Genomic DNA, 22478 nt, shown 5'->3' with positions numbered 1-22478 from the left:
TCCTAATGAGCAGCAGACAACACACCTGGCATTGGTTGTTGGATTACAGTGAACACTCCCATCTGAAAGTGCTGAGCAACATGACACTATGGCCAAGAACCCGGTAGTGAGCCAGCAGGTATGTATGCCTCCCAATGACCTGATAAAATAATTTAACCTATTAAATCCAAGGAATAGAATTTGAAAAGGAGTGGTTACTTAATCTGTGTAGGTATCTGCAAAATAAAGCCAGCACATAAGGGAGACTGCTAATTTGTAAGAGTGCAGTCTATTTCAAATCATATGATCTAGATATCACTATATAACTGTCACTATGCCTCTAGTCTCTAATGGCTGCAAGATAATTTGTAAGTTTATCAAACCAGGGAACAAGTCTATTCCAGCTGGAAAGTGTATCCATAAATAACAACCCCCCTTAGACTTAATGGGGAATTGTGTAGGAAATCTTCTGATATGCTTTCTAATTGGAATAGATCTACATCCATAAATGTCTTGATACATTTATTTTAATTTATGGGTCAGGAAGAATATCTGTTTTCAAGGCAGACACAATTACTCATATATATGAAGAATAAACAAAAAAAAAATGAACATCACAGACATAAACACACACTCCAGTGGTGCATATTCTGAAAAAAACAAAAAAAATCCTTATTGTATAGAACAAAACACACTGTGTTATTGCTCAAAAATATTTCAATTTAATAAAAGGCCGGTGCATACTAGAATTTAAGATTTAAACAACTTTACAAAAAGAGATTGGGGTATCCAAATAAGGAGCCCTCAAAAGTCTAGTAACAAGCACACAACCTAAAAATAAAAAGGAAAGACATTGGGCAGCTTTGCATCGAAAAATTATTTGATCACAAATAATATTACTTACAAAAACTCCTAAAAAATACTAAAATCCCTAATGGGCCCCACACTAAGCGATAGTAGCCAATGTCAGGTGCATCACTAATGAGTTCTTAAAAGTTCAGGTCATACTTCCCAAAGGATAATTGATAACAAAAGTATTTTTTCAGTGGCCACACATCAGCATCACTGCATAATCGCAGACCTCAAGGAAGTGCTGATCGTAGCTTGTAGTTCTGTGGTTTTGTATTCTCATATTCACATATCCCCTTGCTTGACCTTTCAGATATTTACTGATACCCTGAATTGCATAAGCTTAACTGAGGTCAGACATGTGGGGGGTCCCCACTGGGAGGTGCTGCACATCAACGTGTCCTGCTGTGCATTTCCCCCCTCTGTAATGTTTCCATGTAAAGCCACCTAGGTCCTTTCCTTTTTACCTGTAGGTTGAGTGCTTGTTACTAGACTTTTGGGGGCTCCTTATTGGGATAACTGACTCATTTTGAAAATTTTTCAATTATGTTTATTGTATATTGTGGCCTGTAAGCAGTGGCTTCACTAGGGGGTGCGGGGGTTGCAGACCGCACCTGGGTGACACCCATAGGGGGGTGACACCATTAGACAGGCAGGGACATACTCAGGGCCGCCATGCAGCAGTATTTAACTTTTTGGCTTTTGTGCAATAGAATGCGCTGTGCACGGCAAATGCCTAACCCCCCCCACCCCACATGCTCCACACTGGTCATGTTCCTCAACTTTTCTTAGTTACACAGCACCACCAGGAGGAATGTGACCATAGATAAAGAGGGAGCAGCATGAAGACGTTTAGCCAGCAGCGCTGGACAGAGAGAAGAGCACAAGACACACACTTGTCACAACACAGGGCAGCACATTTGAAGACAGCCAGGGGCTCATGAGGTCATGAACTCTTTTATTTCACTTAACTCTCATGAGATTTCATTGTAAACTTCCTTACACTGAATAGGAAAATAAGATGAGTGTGCACAAATGCTCGCTCCTTCCGCTGTCCCGGGACAGACATACTGATTTGCTGCTTAGAAGTCCTTTACAATGAGATGTGGCTACTGGGGAACTTTTGAGGTAAAATATATTTCTTTTTTACATAGAGATGTTCAGGTGATATTTTCTAGTCAGCTTTTTACAGCTATGCTGCATCACTTTCAAGTGTTTTTAACATTTGGGTGTTATGGTCCTTTAAGAAACAAGCAACATTGTACCAGGTAAGGGGGTCTGTTTATTGTTATTGCTTCTAGCCTCCAGCTCACATGCTTTTTTTTTAACCTCTTTGCTCCTGGAGGTTATGGGCTGTCAAAAACATTTTGATATATATAAAAATGTCCTGTATGCAGCAAATACAAATACAAAGGCAGATAAAATTGTTAGTTCTTTTGAATTTGTGATTATTTTTGTGTGTGTGTGTGCTTGTGTATGTTTGTAACTCTGCGTATGTGTTTAACTCTCAGTGTGTGTATGTGTGTAACTGTGTGTATGTGTGTAACTATGTGTGTGTGTGCCTTTGTATGTGTATACCTGTGTGTGTGTAACTCTGTGTGTGCCTGTGTATGTGTGTGCTTCTGTGTGTGTATTTGTGTGCCGGTGTATGTGTATAAATGTGTTTGTGTATAACTCTCTGTGTGTATATTTGTGTATGTCTATACCTCTGTGTGTGTGTCTGTATATGTGTGTAACGTTGTTTGTGTATGTGTGTAACTCAGAGCATATGTTTGTGTATGTGTATAACTCTGTATGTGTATAACTCTGTGTGTGTATATTTGTGTATGTCTATAACTCTGTGTGTGTCTGTATATGTGTGTAACGTTGTTTGTGTATGTGTGTAACTCAGAGCATATGTTTGTGTGTGTGTGTACATTTGTGTATGTGTGTAACTCTGCGGCCACGTGACACTATCCACCACAGAACTCCCTTACTGTACAAACTTTTTGGAGCTAAGGTATCTGTCAAATGATTGTATACCTGCACTCTGGATGCAAGATTGCTGGTTATATCTGTACCCTATGTATTCATAAATAGGGACATCTATCTGCATGTGGCATTACTTTCTAAAAGGTATCACTGGTTATATAAACTTCAGAAATGCAGTAAAAAAAAAAGTAATGTTACACTCAAACCAAAAACTATAGCTTAAAAAGGCCTAAAACCTTGGGTGGGGGTAGGGGCAGCGGAATTTATAGTGCCTAGGGCAGTACAAAACCTAAAAAAAATTGGGTTCAGTGTTCCTTATAAGAACATTTTTGTGTTTTATATCCCTTTTGGTCAGAGATATAGACTTCAGCATCCATGAAGCACAATTTCCAGGAATAAATTAGGAGAAAAATAAGCAATATTTAACACATTGCATTTTTTTACTATTACTGAAGTAAACATTTTATTTTATTTTATTCTTAATGGTCCTTTATAGTGTCCTTGATTTTATAGCCTTAGAAAATCAAGCAATATTTACAGAGATATTTTATGTCATTGTAGCTGTATTTTGATTTTATATGCATATGCACTGAATTAAAAACAATAGTGGCATTGGTACACAAGATAAATAAGTAAACTTAAAAGTTATTTTTTTTCAAACTAATACATTTTATTTTTATGAGGGGTTAAAGGGACATTAAACACTCCAAGATATTATTATAAAATGCTAAATTGCATGTAGTTAAACAACTTTGCAATATATTTTCATTATTTATTTTGTTGCTTTTTTGTGTAATTTCCTTCTGAATATTATGAGCTTCCCAAATTCCTGTTAAAAGTGGAAGTGCATACACAGCTGTAATCCATACAGTTATTGGTTGAACACTCTAGTAAGCCATTTATAACTGCCTGTGATTGGCCTTAGCTGAAAAAGAAATCTAAGTTACAATATGGTGGTGACCACTGCTTTATGGACATTAAAATGTTACCCTTATTTTTTTCAATATTTAAACAACTAATATAATTTTAAAAATGCATACATAATATTATTCTCAGGCTAATCTTTGCTCTGAATACATCATTCCATCAATAATTTATTTAGTGTTTAATATCCCTTTAATGATGAGGCTTGCCTCTAACAAACAAGTAAGCGATGCACAAATGAAAACTTTTGTTTATTAGCAGCTAAAGTAAAACTGTAAAACCGTGGAAATAGGCTTACGTGACTGGTAAACATAAAATGACTTATTATGCTAAACACTTCACTGCAAAAGCTGTCATTCTAATATGCATTGAACTATATAGTTTCTATGTATGTTTAGAATGGAAGGTAAAAAAACTCCCTAATTTCCTGGCATTCCAACTTACATGGATTTAAGATAAATTATTTGCTTTGTATATTGAAAGTCTGTCCGTTTGGTTTAGTTTTTATTATTATTGTTTCCAATAAATTTTCTTATTCTACAAAATATGGAACTACCATAGATAATATAAGAGCATGCTTATTCAGCTTTTTTATTAAATGTTTTTTGTAAATGTTTTATAAATTATAACACAAAAAAATAAAAAGGGTTTTTAAAAAAAATGGAAGCATAGACCATCAAAATAAAACAAACTCCCCCACCCCTGGGAACTTTACGGGACATCATGAACATCATCAATAAAGGGATATTAAACCCACATTTCTTTCATGTAATTGGCAAGAGTCCATGAGCTAGTGTTGTATGGGATATACAATCCTACCAGGAGGGGCAAAGTTTCCCAAATCTCAAAATGCCTACAAATACACCCCTCACCACACCCACAATTCAGTTTTACAAACTTTGCCTCCTATGGAGGTGGTGAAGTAAGTTTGTGCTTGATTTCTATGATTTCTTCTATGATAAGCGCATCTAAGCATCCTGAAGCCCAACTCCTCTCAGAGTACAGTGTTTGGCAGAGGGATGTGAAGAGAGTATCGCCTATTGATGTTATCGGTCGTAGGGATTCATCTCCTACTTCCCTTTTCAGATCGACGATATACTCTTATACCATTACCTCTGCTTATAATTTTTTTAGTACTGGTTTGGCTATCTGCTATATGTGGATGGGTGTCTTTCGATAAGTATGTATTCATTATTTAAGGCACTCTCAGCTATGGTTGGCGCTTTATTTATTTATATAAAGTACTAAATATATGTATTTACTTATATTTGCCATGAGTCAGGTCTATGTGTATTTCCCTTTGCAGTCTGGCAGTTTCATTATGGGAATCATGTTTTATGAAGTTTGTCTTACCTGGGGTATAGTCTTTTTTCAATTTTGACTTGTTTTTTCTTTCAAAACTTGCAGGCAAATAAGGCTCGCGAGGGTGCAAAATGCTGTTATTTATTGCGTCATTCTTGGTGCGAGAATTTTTTGCCGCGAATGTGCATCTATAATGACGCAAGTTCGTAATTTTCTGCGTCTTAGTTGACGCCAGGTTGTTTGGCGCGAAATTGTGTTTGGTACGACGCGAGTTGCGTCATTTCTGGAAGTTTGTTGCGAAAAAAATATTTTTTCAACTTCCTTTTGCGTTGTGCGTCATACTTGGCGCCAAAAAATGTATTTTTATTTTATTTAACTTCCTATATGCTCCTTGCCTTCTTTATGCTCAAAGGGCTATGCTATTTGCTTTTTTGCCAATTTTAGCATTTGCATTTTTTCCCATTCCTGAAACTGCTATATGTGGAAATAAGATATTTTTGTTTAAATGTTATTTTTTCTTTTACATTTTAAAAGATGTCTCAATCTGATCCTGTCTCAGAAGCTGCTGCCTGAACACAGTTCTACCAAAGCTAAGTGTATCTGTTGTAAGCTAGTAGAAATTATATCTCCAGCTGTAGTATGTAACAGTTGTCATGATAAGCTTTTGCATGCAGAAAAGGTTTCTATTAGTGCTAGTACAGTATCTGTTGTTCTCTCAACATCTAAAGTACATGATATCCCTGTTGATATGATAAATTATATTGCTGATGCGATACAGAAGGCTATGTCTGCTATTCCGCCATTAAATAAACGTAAAAGGACTTTTAAAACTTCTCATACTACTGATGAAATTTGTATTGATCGACAACATACTGATATATCCACTTCTGATGAGGATCTCTCTGACTCAGAAGATCCTACTTCAGATTTTGACACTGACAAATCATCTTATCTTTTTAAGATTGAGTATATTTGTTCTTTGTTAAAAGAAGTGTTGATAACTTTAGATATTGAGGTGTCTGGTCCTCTTGATTATAAATCCAGTAAACACTTACATTCTGTCTATAAACGTCCTGTGTCTACTCCTGAGGTTTTTCCTGTTCCTGATGCTATTTCTGATGTGATTGCTAAGGAATGGTCTAAGCTTGGTACTTCTTTTGTTCCTTCTTCAAGGTTTAAAAAGTTGTATCCTTTGCCAGTGGCTAAATTTGGGTTTTGGGAAAAAGTCCCTAAAGTTGATGGGGCTATTTCTTCTCTTGCTAAGCATATTACTATTCCTACGGAAGATAGTACTTCTTTGAAGGATCCTTTAGATAGGAAAATTGAATCTTATCTAAGGAAAGCTTATTTACATTCTGGCTATATTCTCAGACCTGCCATTTCTATGGCTGATGTTGTGGCTGCATCAACTTTTTGGTTGGATAGCTTAGCACAACGTGAAAAAGATTCTGATTTGCATAGTATTGTTCGTTTGCTTCAACATGCTAATCATTTTATCTGTGATGCTGGTCTAAGGGTTAATCTAAAGCTTCTAATCGGTTTCATTCCTTTCGTCAGAATAGAGAACAGAAAGCCACTCCTTCCCCTAAGGACTCTGGCTCCAATTGGAAGCCATCTTCGAGTTTGAATAAATCCAAGCCTTATAAGAAACCAAAGCCAGACCCCAAAACTGCATGATGGTGCGGCCCTCAATCCAGTTTTACTGTTGGGGGGCAGATTTAAATTATTTCAAGATGTTTGGGCAGGTTCTGTTCAGAATCATTGGATTCAGAATATTGTCTCTCAGGGGTATTGAATAGGTATCAAAATAAGACCTCCTGTGGGGAAAAAAAAATTCTCTCACGTTCAAACAAATCTCATGAAAGCTCAGGCCTTTCTGAAATGTGTTTCAGATATGGAGCTTTCAGGGGTAATTGTACCAGTTCCACTTCTGGAACAGGGTCTGGGTTTTTATTCAAATCTAATCATTATCTCGAAGAAGGAAAATTAATTCAGACCAGTTCTGGATCTAAAGTTTTTGAATCAATTTGTAAGGGTCCCAATTTTCAAGATGGTGACTATAAGGACTATTCTGCATTTTGTTCAGCAAGGTCATTACATGTCCTTAATAAACTTACAGGATGCATATCTTCACATTCCGATTCATCCAGACCACTATCGGTTTCTGAGATTCTCTTTTCTATACAAGAATTACCAATTTGTTGCTCTTCCATTTGGCCTAGCGACAGCTCCAAGAATCTTTTCGAAGGTTCTCTGTGCCCTTCTATGTGGAATCAGAGAGCAGGTATTGTGGTATTTCCTTATTTGGACGATATCTTGGTACTGGCTCAATCTTTTCATTTAGCAGAATCTCACACAAATTAACTTGTGTTAAAAGATATGGTTGGAGGATCAATTTACCAAAGAGTTTCTTGATTCCTCAGACAAAGGTCACCTTTTTAGGTTTTGAGATAGATTCAGTGTCCATGAGTCTGTCTTTAACAGACAAGAGACGTTTGAAGTTAGTTTCAACCTGTCTAAACATTCAGTCTCGATCATTCTCTTCAATGGCTATGTGCATGGAAGTTTTAGGTCTCATGACTGCAGCATCGGACGCAATCCACTTTGCTTGTTTTCATATGAGACCTCTGCAGCTTTGCATGCTGAATCAATGGTGAAGGGATTATACTCGGATATCACAATTGATATTCTTAAATCCCAACACTCAACTCTCTCTGACTTGGTGGTTAGACCATCATTGGATTATTCAAGGGGCCTCTTTTGTTCGTCTTTCCTAGACTGTGATTTCAACAGATGCAAGTCTCACAGGTTGGGGAGCTGTTTGGGGGTCTCTGACCGCACAAGGAGTTTGGAATCCTCAAGGGAAGAGGTTACTAATCAATATTTAAGAATTCCGTGCTATTTTCAGGGCTCTTTAGGCTTGGCCTCTATTAAAGAGAGAATCATTCATTAGTTTTCAGACAGACAATATCACAACTGTGGCATATGTCAATCATCAGGGACTCGCAGTCCTTTAGCGATAAAAGAAGGATCTTGGATACTTTCTTGGGTGGAATCCAACACCTGTCTAATTTGTGCGATACATATCCCAGGTGTAGACAATTGGGAAGCGGATTATCTCAGCCATCAGTCTTTACATCCAGGGGAGTGGTCTCTCCATCCAGATGTATTTTGTCAGATTGTACAGATGTGGAGTCTTCCCGAAATAGATCTGATGGCTTCCCATCTTAACAAGAAGCTTCCCAGGTACCTTTCCAGGTCCAGGGATCCTCAGACAGGGATGGTGAATGCGTTAGGAGTTCCTTGGTTTTACCAACCTGCTTATATTTTTCCGCCTCTAGTTCTTCTTCCAAGGGTGATCTCCAAGATCATAATGGAACAATCGCATGTGTTTCTGATAACACCAGAATGGCCTTACAGGTTTTGGTATGCGGATCTTGTCCGTATGTCCAGTTGCCAAACTTGGCCACTTCCTTTAAGGCCAGACCTTCTGTCTCAAGGGACATTTTTAAATCAGGATCTCAAATCACTAAATTTGAAGGTATGGAAATTGAACGCTTATTGTTTAGTCATAGAGGTTTCTCTGACTTAGTAATTAATACTATGCTACAGGCTCATAAGTCTGTTTCTTGGAAGATTTATTATCAGGTTTGGAAAATCTATATATCAAGGTGTTTTTCTCATAAATTCTCTTGGCATTCTTTTAGAATTCCTAGAATTTTACATTTTCTTCGGGATGGTTTGGATAAAGCTTTGACTGCAAGTACTTTGAAGGGACAAATCTCTGCTATTTCTGTTTTATTTCATAGAAAGATTGCTAAACTTCCTGATATTCACTGTTTTGTTCAGGCTTTGGTTCGTATCAAGCCTAATATTAAATCAATCTCTCCTCCTTTGTGTCTCAATTTGGTTTTGAAGGCTTTGCAGGTTCCTCCTTTTGAGCCTATGCATTCTTTGGATATTAAACTACTTTCTTGGAAAGTGTTGTTCCTTTTGGCTATTTCTTCTGCTAGGAGAGTTTCTGAATTGTCTGCTCTCTCTTGTGAGTCTCATTTTCTGATTTTCCATCAGGATACATCTGTTTTCTGGACTTCATTCCTAAGTAGACATGTGCGTTTCGATTCATTCTGAATCGAAATTCAGCCGAATTTGTTAAATTCGGAGATTCAGATCGATTAGAATTTCCGAATTACGGTAGTACCGAATCTACTGAATATATCCGAATTAGTTCTTATTTATTCGTTACATTCGGATGGCCATGGATTACACTAGTATTGTACAGTATATTAGGTTATATCACTCTGCTATGGGTTACACCTAATATACAGTACATAATACTAGTCTAATACAAAGCACATCCCACCTAACAAATACCAAAATTCCGAATTTCCGAATCGAACCGAACCGAATCCAGCTGAATTTATTCGAATCCGAATGAATCTGAAACGAATCCGAAACAAGTTCATTCAAATTTTTCCAAATTCAAATTGATCCGAACCGAGATTCGAAATCATTATAATCGATCCGAACCAAAACAAATTTTTTCGGCCATTCACAAGTCTATTCCTAAGGTTGTGAATTTTTAACAACATTAGTAGGGAAATTGGTGTTCCTTCTTTGTGTCCTAATCCTAAGAATGCTCTTGAAAGATCTTTTCATTCTTTCGATGTTGTAAGAAATTTGAAATACTATATCGAAGCTACTAAATATTTCAGAAAGACTTCTAGTCTATTTGTTGTTTTTTCTGGTTCCAGGAAATGTCAGAAAGCCTCTGCCATTTCTTTGGCATCTTGGTTAAAGCTTTTGATTCACAAGGCTTATTTGGAGGTGGGACAGTCTCTGCCTCAGAGAATTACAGCTCATTCTACTAGATCAGTCGCCACTTCTTGGGCTTTTAAGAATGAAGCTTAAGTTGATCAGATTTGCAAAGCAGCAGCTTCATCTTCTTTGCATACATTTAATAAATTGTACCATTTTGATGTATTTTCTTCTTCAGAAACAGTCTTTGGTAGAAAAGTTCTTCAGGCAGCTGTGTCAGTTTGATTCTTCTGCTTATAATTTAAGTTTTTAAGAAAGACATTTTTTGTTTGGATTTAATTTTCTCAGCGGAAATAGCTCTTACGTGATAAATTAATTTCTTTCATATTGGCAAGAGTCCATGAGGCCCACCCTTTTTATGGTGGTTATGATTTTTTGTATAAAAGCACAATTATATTTCCAGTTCCTCTTTTTGTATGCTTCTTTACTCCTTATTTTTATCACCTCACTTCTTGGGTATTCGTTAAACTGAATTGTGGGTGTGGTGAGGGGTGTATTTATAGGCATTTTGAGGTTTGGGAAACTTTTCCCCTCCTGGTAGGATTGTATATCCCATACATCACTAGCTCATGGACACTTGTCAATATGAAAGAAATTAATTTATCAGGTAAGTTCTTACATAAATTATGTTATTTTCTATCATGATTCAGATAGAGCAGGGGTCAGAAACCTTGGGCCCCCTAGGAATTTTGGAACTCAGGATCATAGGAAATGTAGTACCAAAGAATCTGGGGGCCCAAGGTTGCTGAACCCTGAGATAGAGCATGCAATTTTAAGCAATTTTATATTTTACTCCTATTATCAAATTTTCCTGGTATCTTTATTTGATAAAACATTTGGGTTTTATATCCCTTTAATTACACAGTCTATTACATAGTCTATGACAACACTGATGCTATTTATATTGTCAAAGTAATCCTCAATTACATAACAGATAATCACTTATATCATTAAAAGGGTGCTGAATCCCTTTGTTACATACAATAGTGTATTAGCTCTCTTTGCTGACTACCTATTTAGAATAGTGTATTATGAGACACATTTTAGTGTATATTATTTGTTTTGTACATTAGCATATACATTGTATTGTGTGTAGTTTTGCCAGCGATTACTTTATTTGTGTCATACAACATCTAAAATCTAAGAGCTTTGTACACTACCAGTTTAATAGTTTAGGGCTAATCATCAGCTAAAAACAACACCACAGATGGAAACTTGGCTTGAGTTATAAATATGTGATATTTAATTTGTATTTATTTTCTACATAAATTTATATAAATAAATACATTTTTACATGCTGCTGGGAACTAACTATTGGCTAGATTACGAGTTTTGCGTTATGAGCGGCTCGGTGCTAACTTGCAAGTTATTGTCACCGCTCACCTTCCTATAGTGCTGCTATTACAGGTTTGCAAAAACCTGGCGTTAGCAGGCAATATGTCACCGTTGAGCAAAATTGAACTCCATACCGCACCCAAATACCAGCGATGCTGTGAGCTGGTTTTACGTGCTTGTGCACGATTTCCCCATAGAATCAATGAGGAGAGCAATACACCTGCAATAAAGGAGCGTAAAGCTCTGTAACGCAGCCCCATTGATTCATATGGGGAAAGAAAATGTATGTTTACACCTAACACCCTAACATAAACCCCGAGTTTAAACACCCCTAATCTGCCGGCCCTGACATCGCCGACACCTACATTACAATTATTAATCCCTAATCTGCCGCCCCTGACATCGCCGCCACCTACCTACACTTATTAACCCCTAATCTGCCGCCCCTAACATCGCCGCCACCTACATTACACTTATTAACCCCTAATCTGCCGCCTCAATGTCATTGCTACCTACCTACACTTATTAACCCCTAATCTGCCACCCCCAACATTGCCGCCACTATACTAAAGTTAACCCCTAAACCTAACCCTAAGTCTAACCCTAACCCTAAAACCCACTAACTTTAATATAATTAAAATAAATCTAAATAAAAATTACTATCATTAACTTAATAATACCTATTTAAAACTAAATACTTACCTGTAAAATAAACCCTAAGATAGCTACAATGTAACTATTAGTTATATTGTAGCTATATTAGGGTTTATTTTACAGCATCCTCTTCTGTTGATGGATCTTCAAGAACGAATTCTCCTTTAAATGATGTCATCCAAGATGGCGTCCCTTGAATTCCAATTGGCTGATAGAAGTCTATCAGCAATCGGAATTAAAGGTGAAAAAATGCAATCAGCCAATAGGATTGAGCTTCAATACTATTGGCTGATCCAATCAGCCAATAGGATTGAACTTGCATTCTATTGGCTGCTCCAATCAGCCAATAGAATGCAAACTCAATCCCATCTTTGATGACGTCATTTAAAGGAGAATTCATTCTTGAAGATCCATCGACAGAAGAGGATGCTCTGTGCGGATGTCTTGAAGATGGAGCCACTCCGCGTTGGACGGATGAAGATAGAAGATGCTGTCTGGATGAAGACTTCTGCCCGTCCGGAGGACCACTTTTTGTCGCTTGGATGAAGACTTCTCCCGGCTTCATTGAGGACTTCTTGCCGCTTGGATGAAGACTTCTCCTGGCTTCGTTGAGGATGGATGTCCATCTTCAAAAACTGTAAGTGGATCTTCGGGGGTTAGTGTTAGTTTTTTTAAGGTTTTATTGGGTGGGTTATATTTTTAGATTAGGGTTTGGGCAAGGAAAAAGAGCTAAATGCCTTTTTAAGGGCAATGCCCATCCAAATGCCCTTTTCAGGGCAATGGGGAGCTTAGGTTTTTTAGATAGGATTTTATTTGGAGGGGTTGGTTGTGTGGGTGGTGGGTTTTACTGTTGGGCGTTGTTTGTATTATTTTTTTACAGGTAAAAGAGCTGATTTCTTTGGGACAATGCCCCGCAAAAGGCCCTTTTAAGGGCTATTGGCAGTTTAGTGTAGGCTAGGGTTTTTTTTATTTTGGGGGGGCTTTTGTATTTTGATAGGGCTATTAGATTAGGTGTAATTAGTTTAAATATTTGATAATTAATTTTTTATTTTGTGTAATTTAGTGGGGGTTGTTTGTAATTTAGTTAATTGTATTTAATTAATGTTATTTATTTAATTGTAGTTTAAGGTTAGGTGTTAGTGTAACTCAGGTTAGGTTTTATTTTACGGGTTAATTTGTATTTATTTTAACTAGCTAGCTAGTAAATGGTTAATAACTATTTACTAACTACGTAGTCTACCTAGTTAAAATAAATAAATATAAATCCTAAGATAGCTACAAAGTTATATTGTAGCTAGCTTAGGGTTTATTATATAGGTAAGTATTTAGTTTTAAATAGGTATTATTTAGTTAATGATAGTAATTTTTTTTTAGATTTATTTTAATTATATTAAAGTTAGTGGGTGTTAGGGTCAGACTTAGAGTTAGGTTTAGGGGTTAATAACTTTAGTATAGTGGCAGCGATTTTGGGGGCAGCAGATTAGGGGTTAATAACAGTAATGTAGGTTGCAGCGATGTTAGGGACAGCAGATTAGGGGTTAACAATATTTATCTAGTGTTTACGATGCAGGAGTGCAGCAGTTTAGGGGTTAATATGTTTATTATAGTGGCGGCGATGTCGGGAGCGGCACATTAGGGGTTAATAATTTTATTTTAGTGTTTGCAATGCGGGAGGGCCTCGGTTTAGGGGTCAATAGGTAGTTTATGGGGTGTTAGTGTACTTTTTAGCACTTTAGTTGTGAGTTTTATGTTATGGCTTTGTAGCGTAAAACCCATAAGTACTGACATTTTAAATTTACGGTATGGATCTTGATGGTATAGGCTGTACTGCTCACTTTTTTGGCCGGACAGGCAAACTCCTAATATTGGCGCTGTGGAAGTCCCATTGAAAAATGACTTTTTGAAAGCTGCGGTAGTTACATTGCGTTACGGCCAAAAAAGTATGCGGTACAGATATACCTGCAAAACTCGTAATACCAGCGGTAGTGAAAGAGAGCCTTAACGCTGCTTTTTCACTCATAACGCAAAACTCGTAATCTAGCTGTTTGTCTTTTCTTGTTTTTTTACTTTTTTTCTTGTGGAATAGGAACATACAACAAGCTTTCTGTTGTTCTACACAGGAATCTGTCAGGGGTATTTTAATTCAGTAGTTGTGTTTGCCGCTTTATGCTTGGAATAGCATTTTAGCATCTTGATTGGAGATCTGTGAACAATGAGCACTAAATAAATTAGGTGAAGTGTACTTGTGGCATGCAATGCAGAGACTGTTAAAATCACATTCTGCTTTTTTGACATTGTTAAAAAAAAATGTTTTGATAAAATCATATCTATATTCTGTGATTTGCTATATTTTGGGATATTTACAAAACAAAGGTCTTTTTTTAACCCCTTAATGACCACAATGCACCCTGTATGTCACTGGTCGTTAAGGGTTTTTTCAGGACATAATAGCACAAATCTAGCAAGAAGACGCTATTAATGCCCTCCCTCCAGCAGGCTTTGTGAAATAGAGCAGTCTCAATGCTGGTGTCAAGACCGCGCTATAAAACAATCAAGTCCCAAAAAAAGGCAAGTGACATACAGGGTACGTCGCTGGTCCTTAAGGGGTTAAAAGTACATTTCTTGTGGACAATTTTAAAAAACTATTTCAATAAATAAGTGAAAAAATTATGTTAAAAGCAGATATTAAAACCAAAACTCTAAAATAGCTTCAATAAAAGGATAGCAAGGTCAAAACTGAAATGTGCCTTTGTGAATTTCGTATTCAAATAGAAGCATGCTTCTAGTAAAAGATACAGTGGCATATGCAAATATGTTGCAAGGGCTGTGCAATATTCAAGCTAAGAGAGCAGGCATTGGTTTGTATTACATCTGAAGACTTAATTTGTGTCATACACGCCACTGTTGACTCTCTGAGCAGGCATGGTATTTGAATACTGGTGCACAGGCTTCAAAGCATATGTGCATATGCCACTGAACAAACAGTTATCACTTTTACTAGAAGCATTTTTGCTAATGAAAGTATATTGCAAAAATGTTCCTAAATCCACATATCACATTTATAAAGGAATGAAGACAGATGGAATAAAACCACTATTTAGTGAAGTAGTCATCTATGATAATATAATAACATTCTATGTTTTCAGTTTTCTTGGTGTTCAACCTTTTCAAAAACTTATTGTGTGTACTCGAAGGGCCCTACTTTTAATCTATTTATTTCTGCACAAACTTAGACATGCCAACATTTATTTCATTCACATATAATTGGAAACTCACATACATAAAAAATATGTTCTTAAACAAGAGAAAATATTTAATACAACATAAAAAAGTGTAAATAACTAATTAAAGAAAATCAATTCAAATTTTTCTGTCTTTCATATCCTTATCGTTAGTTATCCTGTGTTACTTTTCAAGGGAATGCATTTTAGATCTCAACCTGATGTAAGTCGCTGAATAAGTAAATATCATCCAGAGTTGGTGCTACATTAACAGAGAATGCATGAAATAACTGCTAAAACCAGGATAATCATTATACATTATTAATATTCATTAAACCCCTACAGTATAGCAATATTGAGAACATTAGCAAGATTTAGAATATGGCAATCCTAAATTCATTTCCCTTCGAAATGTGGTTTGTCTTTTGAAGCAAATCCTCCTGTTAAGATCTGAGAAGTGAAATTGGTTAGAAACTGATTTAATAGCTAATGTAAAGTTCATACAAACTGGAGAACTTGCTTTATACATCACTGACAGAAATATTAGAAATCTGTAATGATGTGAAAACAACTGATGAAGCAACCCATTGCTAATATGAAATATATGCAAAGTATTACAATGGTGCATAATTTTACATTTTATTTGCTAGAAATAAGTTGAATGGGCCCCAGATAATTATTTCCAGCAGGAACCAAACATTACTGTCTTTTTCTTGAAGACCATGAGCTAAATATAGTATAAATATAGTTTAATTACTAAAACTTTAACCCTGTAATAAAATTATATATGTGTAAGTATGCTATAGATAAAAAAAATAGGAAAGAGGTCAATAAGCTTCTTTGTGCTTTTAGCCCAAATAATGTCAGAACTATAAAATAATAAAATAGTTTAGCAAATACTTAATCAATTACACAACACAATAAAATATAAGCAAGAACAAAATAGCAACTTTTTTCAACTGTCTGTCTATCTCTTTATTTATCTATATTTCTATCAACAAATAAGTCCACTTTCACTAGATGCAATAAGTGTATAAAAACATTTATTCTAGTGATGTTTCTAGCACACCTCCCCCTTCTTCACACCAAACAGAATAACCAATGTAAGAGGTTCTCACTGCAAAATGAAACATGTGATTTTTGACCAGTTAAAGGGACGGTCTAGTCAAAATAAAGCTTTCCTGATTCAGATAAGGTTTGTCATTTTAAACAACTTTGCAATTTACTTTTACCATCAAATTTGCTTTGTTCTTTTGGTATTATTTGTTGAAAGCTAAACCTAGGTAGGCTCATATTATCATTCCTAAACCCTTGAAGGTTGCCTCTTATCTCAGTGCAGCTAGACAGTGCTAGTTCATGTGTGTCATATAGATAACATTGTGCTCACTCCTATGGAGTTATTTGTGAGTCAGCACTGATTGGCTAGAATTCAAGTATGTCACAAGAACTGAGATAAGGGGGCAGTCAGAAGAGGTTTGAATACAAGGTAATTACAGAGATAAAAAGTATATTAATAGAAAAGTGTTGGTTATGCAAAACTGAGGAATGGGTAATAAAGGGATCATCTGTTTAAACAATGACAATTCTGGAGTAGACTGTCCATTTAAGCATCTTTTTACATTGCCCATAGCATATGCTGACTTCGCATTTAAGCATGCACATTAGTTGTCTTTTACATATTTAGTCACTCACTTTGTCCAAAACTGACAGAAGACAGGAAATTTTGGAATTTAGCTTGTTATTGTATTATACACATAGATTCATATAGTCGTCTATTGCACCCCTTATAATGGTGAACCTGACATTTCTGCTAAGTAGCTGTGCTCTGAGACACCCCAGCCATAATAACAGGCAGTGACACTGAGTAGAACAAAATGAGACCAGAGGGAGAAGCTTTTCTGGTGTTTTCTGCTGTGTATATACTGATGCCTGTAATGCAGGGGTATCAAGCTTATTATATCTGGGAGCCACTGACAAAGTGTACTTCTCCCATGGGGGCCACTAGAACAGAGTGAGTGCTCTGGAACTGGATATACTAGAAACTTAAAGTAACATTTACACAAGTATTAGTGCATAGTAGAAGCTGTAGACCACAATAGACATACACAGTGTATATTTATCTTGTGAGTACCAAGTGAAGTGATCATTCTGGAACTGAATAAAAAGTGACATTTATCCCAGCAGTGCATAATGGGAGTCTACACTGGACAATGCATGCTTGTCTTTATATTTATCTTGTGAGTGCCTATATAGAACATCAACTATTTACACCTCTTAGAACCCTAAAAAAACTGATGGAGCCAAATAAATAATTTACCTAATAAACAAGGAAGGGCCAGATTAAACTATTTTGAGGGCCGCATTAGGCCCCAGGGCCTGTACTTCGAGACCACTGCTGTAATATATAGCTTGGAGGACTGGGTGCTGTTTAAAGCTGAGACAAGATTACTCGCTGCATGCATGGGGTGGCAAAGATCACCAACATCAATATGAGTGAAACATGTTCCTGTGAGTTTATGATGTGGAACAACTGACTGGTCTGTGGAACAAGTGAGGTGTGTTACCCCTAGTAAAGATTAAATGCTATATATTTATCTACTATACTTTCAAATTGTCACCTGCTGTAGAGACTTACCTTGATTTACCCTGAACAGATCTGGGCCAAGATTACATATACGGCCTAGGTTGCAGTGAAACTTCTGAAACCCATGCCCCCCGTAAATTCACCTTGCACATCGGGTAAATCACACATACGGTGCCGGAAGATCATATACTGCTGTAAGTCAAATAAACTGGCGAGGTACAGAAATGTGTGGAAAGAGACATTTCTGGAGTCACAAGTGACTTACAGCAGTTTATGAAAAACAAAAAAGTAAAAAACAAAAAAATGTTTAAACACTCGTAAAAGTCAAACCTGTCTACCAAAAATGAAACTGACACGTCAAACCCCCTATTTTCACCATCCCCCACATCAAACTAATAATAAAATGTATTAACCTCTAAATCGCCATCCCCACAACGCAATCTACCTATTTAAACTATTAACCCCTAATCCGCCAACTCCCACATTGCAAACTAGCTAATAAATGTATTAACCCCTCATCACTACGCAAAGTACCTAATTACACTATTAACTCCTAATCTGCCAACGGCCCCTAATTGCAAACTACATATTAAAACTATTAACCCCAATCCAACATCCCCCACAATGCAATATACCTAATTAACCTATTAACCACTGAACTGCCATCCCCCACAACGCAAAGTATTAATCTAATCACAAAGCCCCCAAACCTAACACGCCCTAAACTAACCATAGTTAACTACAATTACATAAAATAAAAAAGACTACAAAATTACCAAAAATAAAAAATCCTATCTTTACATAAATATAAATAAAAAATCTAATATTACAAAAAATAAAAAAAATATAAGATTACAGAAAAAAATAAACAAAATTATCCAAAGTAAAATGATACCCCTATAAAATCAAAAAAGCCTCCCCAAAATAAAAAAAACCTAATCTAACACTAAACTACCAATAGCCTGCACTTAAAATGGCCTTTTGTCGGGCATTGCCCTAAAAAAAACAGCTTTTACACATTAAAATATACAAATTAACCCCTTAACACTACCCCCCCACCCAACCCCCCAAAATAAAAAGATCTAACTCTAAAAAAACCTAAGATACCCATTGCCCCTAAAGGGGCATTTGTATGGGCATTGCCCTTAAAAGGGCAATCAACTCTTTAGTGCCTATAAAAAAGGCCCTAATCTAAAAAAACACTTAAATTTAAAAAAAAAAGGAAATTTATGCTTACCTGATAAATTTATTTATTTTACGATATGACGAGTCCACGGATTTCATCCTTACTTATGGGATTACGCCTCCTGTTTAGCAGGAAGTGGCAAAGATATATATATAGCTCCTCCCTTCCCTCCCCCTCCAGTCATTCGACCGAATTTAGGAAGAGAAAGGAAAAGCCAAAGGTGCAGAGGTGACTGAAATTTAACAAAAATAAATACCTGTCTTAGAAATGACAGGGTGGGCCGTGGACTCGTCATATCGTAAAATAAATAAATTTATCAGGTAAGCATAAATTTCCTTTTCTTTTACAAGATATGATGAGTCCACGGATTTCATCCTTACTTATGGGATACAATACCAAAGCTATAGGACAAGGATGAAAGGGAGGGACAAGACAGGAACTTAAACGGAAGGCAACACTGCTTGAAGAACCTTTCTCCCAAAACCAGCCTCAGAAGAAGCAAAAGTATCAAAAAGTGTGAAGAGATGACCAAGTTGCAGCCTTGCAAATCTGTTCAACAGAAGCATCGTTTTTAAATGCCTAATGAGGAAGCCAAAGCCCTAGTAGAATGAGCCGTAATTCTTTCAGAAGGCTGCTGTCCAGCAGTCTCATATGCCAGACGGATGATACTCTTCAGCCAAAAAGAAAGAGAGGTAGCCGTAGCTTTCTGGCCCCTACGCTTTCCAGAAAACACAACAAATAATGAAGATGATTGATGAAATTCCTTAGTCGCCTGCAAGTAAAACTTCAGGGCACGAACCACGTCCAAGTTATGCAACAGACGCTCCTTCTTAGAAGAAGGATTAGGACATAATGAAGGAACAACAATTTCCTGATTAATATACTTGTTAGAAACAACCTTAGGAAGGAAACCAGGTTTGGTACGTAAAATCACCTTATCAGAATGGAAGATAAGATAAGGCGAGTCACATTGTAACGCTGAAAGCTTAGAAACTCTACGAGCAGAAGAAATAGCAACAAAAAATAAAACCTTCCAAGATAACAACTTAATATCTATGGAATGCATGGGTTCAAACGGAACCCCTATAAGAACATTAAGAACTAAATTCAAACTCCAGGGTGGAGCAATTGGTCTAAACATAGGCTTAATTCTGGTTAGAGCCTGACAAAAAGACTGAACTTCTGTAACCTCTGCCAAACGTTTGTGTAGTAAAATTGACAAAGCAGAGATTTGTCCCTTTAAGGAACTTGCTGATAATCCTTTCTCCAACCCTTCTTGGAGAAAAGACAGAATCCTGGGAATCCTAACTCTACTCCATGAGTAGCCCTTGGATTCGCACCAATAAAGATATTTACGCCATATCTTATGGTAGATCTTTCTAGTAACAGGCTTACGTGCCTGAATCAAAGTATCAATGACCGAATCAGAGAACCCCCGCTTAGATAAAATCAAACGTTCAATCTCCAAGCAGTCAGTTGCAGAGAAACTAGATTTGGATGTTGGAAGGGTCCCTGAATGAGAAGGTCCTGCCTCAATGGAAGCTTCCACGGTGGCAGAGAGGACATGTCCACTAGATCGGCATACCAAGTCCTGCGAGGCCATGCAGGCGCTATTAGAATTACTGAAGCCCTCTCCTGTTTAATCCGAGCAATCACCCGGGGAAGGAGAGCAAAAGGTGGAAACACATAAACTAGGTTGAATGACAAAGGCACTGCCAAGGCATCTATCAGTTTGACCTGAGGATCCCTTGACCTGGATCCGTATCTTGGGAGCTTGGCATTCTGACAAGACGCCATCAGATCCAATTACGGTCTGCCCCATCTGAGAATCAGGGTGGCAAAGACCTCCGGATGGAGTTCCCACTCCCCCGGATTAAACGTCTGTCTGCTTAAAAAGTCCGCTTCCCAGTTGTCCACTCCTGGGATGTAGATTGCTGACAGATAACAAGAGTGAGCCTCCGCCCACCGAATTATCTTGGATACTTCTGTCATCGCTAAGGAACTTCTTGTTCCTCCCTGATGATTGATGTAAGCCACAGTTGTGATGTTGTCCGACTGAAAACGGATGAATTTGGCCGAAGCCAACTGAGGCTAAGCCTGAAGCGCATTAAATATTGCTCTCAATTCCAGAATATTTATTGGAAGAAGAGACTCTGACCGACTCCACACACCCTGAGCCTTGAGGGAATTCCAGACTGCACCCCAACCTAGTAGGCTGGTGTCCGTTGTCACTATCACCCATGAGGGTCTGCGGAAGCACGTCCCTTGGGACAGATGATCCTACGACAACCACCAAAGAAGAGAGTCTCTTGTCTCCTGATCCAGATCTATCTGAGGAGACAAATTTGCATAATCTCCATTTCACTGCCTGAGTATGTTCAGTTGTAGCGGTCTGAGATGAAAATGAGCAAACGGAATGATGTCCATTGCCGCCACCATCAATCCAATTACCTCCATGCACGGAGCCACTGATGGCCGAGGATTGGACTGAAGGGCTCGGCATGTATTCAGAATCTTTAACTTTCTGACGTCTGTCAAGAAAATTTTCATGGATATGGAATCTATTAGAGTTCCCAGGAAGGGAACCCTGGTCTGTGGAGTTAATGAACTCTTTCCTAGATTCACCTTCCACCCGTGAGTCCTCAGAAAGGAAAGAACCATGTCTTTATGAGACTTTGTCAGATGGTAAGACGACGTCTGGATCAGAATATCGTCTAGATAAGGTGCCACTGCAATACCCCAAGGCCTGAGAACCGCCAGAAGGGACCCTAGAACCTTTGTGAAGATCATGAGTGCTGTGGCCAACCCGAAGGGAAGAGCCATGAACTGAAAATGTTTGTCCAGGAAGGCAAAACTTAGGAACTGATGATGATCCTTGTGGCTAGAAATATGAAGGTATACATCCTTCAAGTCCATGGTAGTCATTTATTGACCCTCCTGGATCAATGGTAGAATTGTTCGAATAGTCTCCATCTTGAAGGATGGGACTCTGAGAAACTTGTTTAGACTCTTGAGATCTATAATGGGTCTGAAAGTTCCCTTTTTTTTGGGAACCACTTAAAGATTTGAGTAAAATCCCTGCCCCTGTTCCAGTATTGGAACGGGACGAATTACTCCCATAGTAGAGAGGTCTTTTACACAACGTAAGAACGCCTCTCTTTTTATCTGGTCTACAGACAATAATGAAAGAAGAAACCTCCCCATTGGGAGAGAATTTTTGAATTCCAGTTGATACCCTTGGGACACAATTTCCAGTGTCCAGGGGTCCTGAACATCTCTTACCCAAGCCTGGGCAAAGAGAGAAAATCTGCCCCCTACTAGATCCGGTCCCGGATCGGGGGCCACCACTTCATGCTGTCTTGGGAGCAACAGTGGGCTTCTTGGGTTGTTTACCTTTGTTCCAAGCCTGTTTGGGTCTCCAGACGGCCTTGGCTTGCACAAAATTCCCTTCCTGTTTAGCGGAAGAAAAAGCGGGGACTCCTTTGAAGTTCCAAAAGGAACGAAAATTATTTTGTTTACCCCTCAGTTTAGCTGCTTTATCCTGAGGTAGGAGATGACCCTTACCTCCTGTAATGTCAGAAATGATTTCTTTCAAGTCAGGCCCGAATAGGATTTTTCATTTGAAAGGAATAACCAAAAGCTTTGACTTGGATGA

This window comes from Bombina bombina, chromosome 1 (genome assembly GCF_027579735.1).
Source record: "Bombina bombina isolate aBomBom1 chromosome 1, aBomBom1.pri, whole genome shotgun sequence".
Lineage (NCBI taxonomy): Eukaryota > Metazoa > Chordata > Amphibia > Anura > Bombinatoridae > Bombina > Bombina bombina.
The sequence above is the reverse complement of the archived record's forward strand: the minus strand, read 5'-3'. Positions refer to the sequence as shown.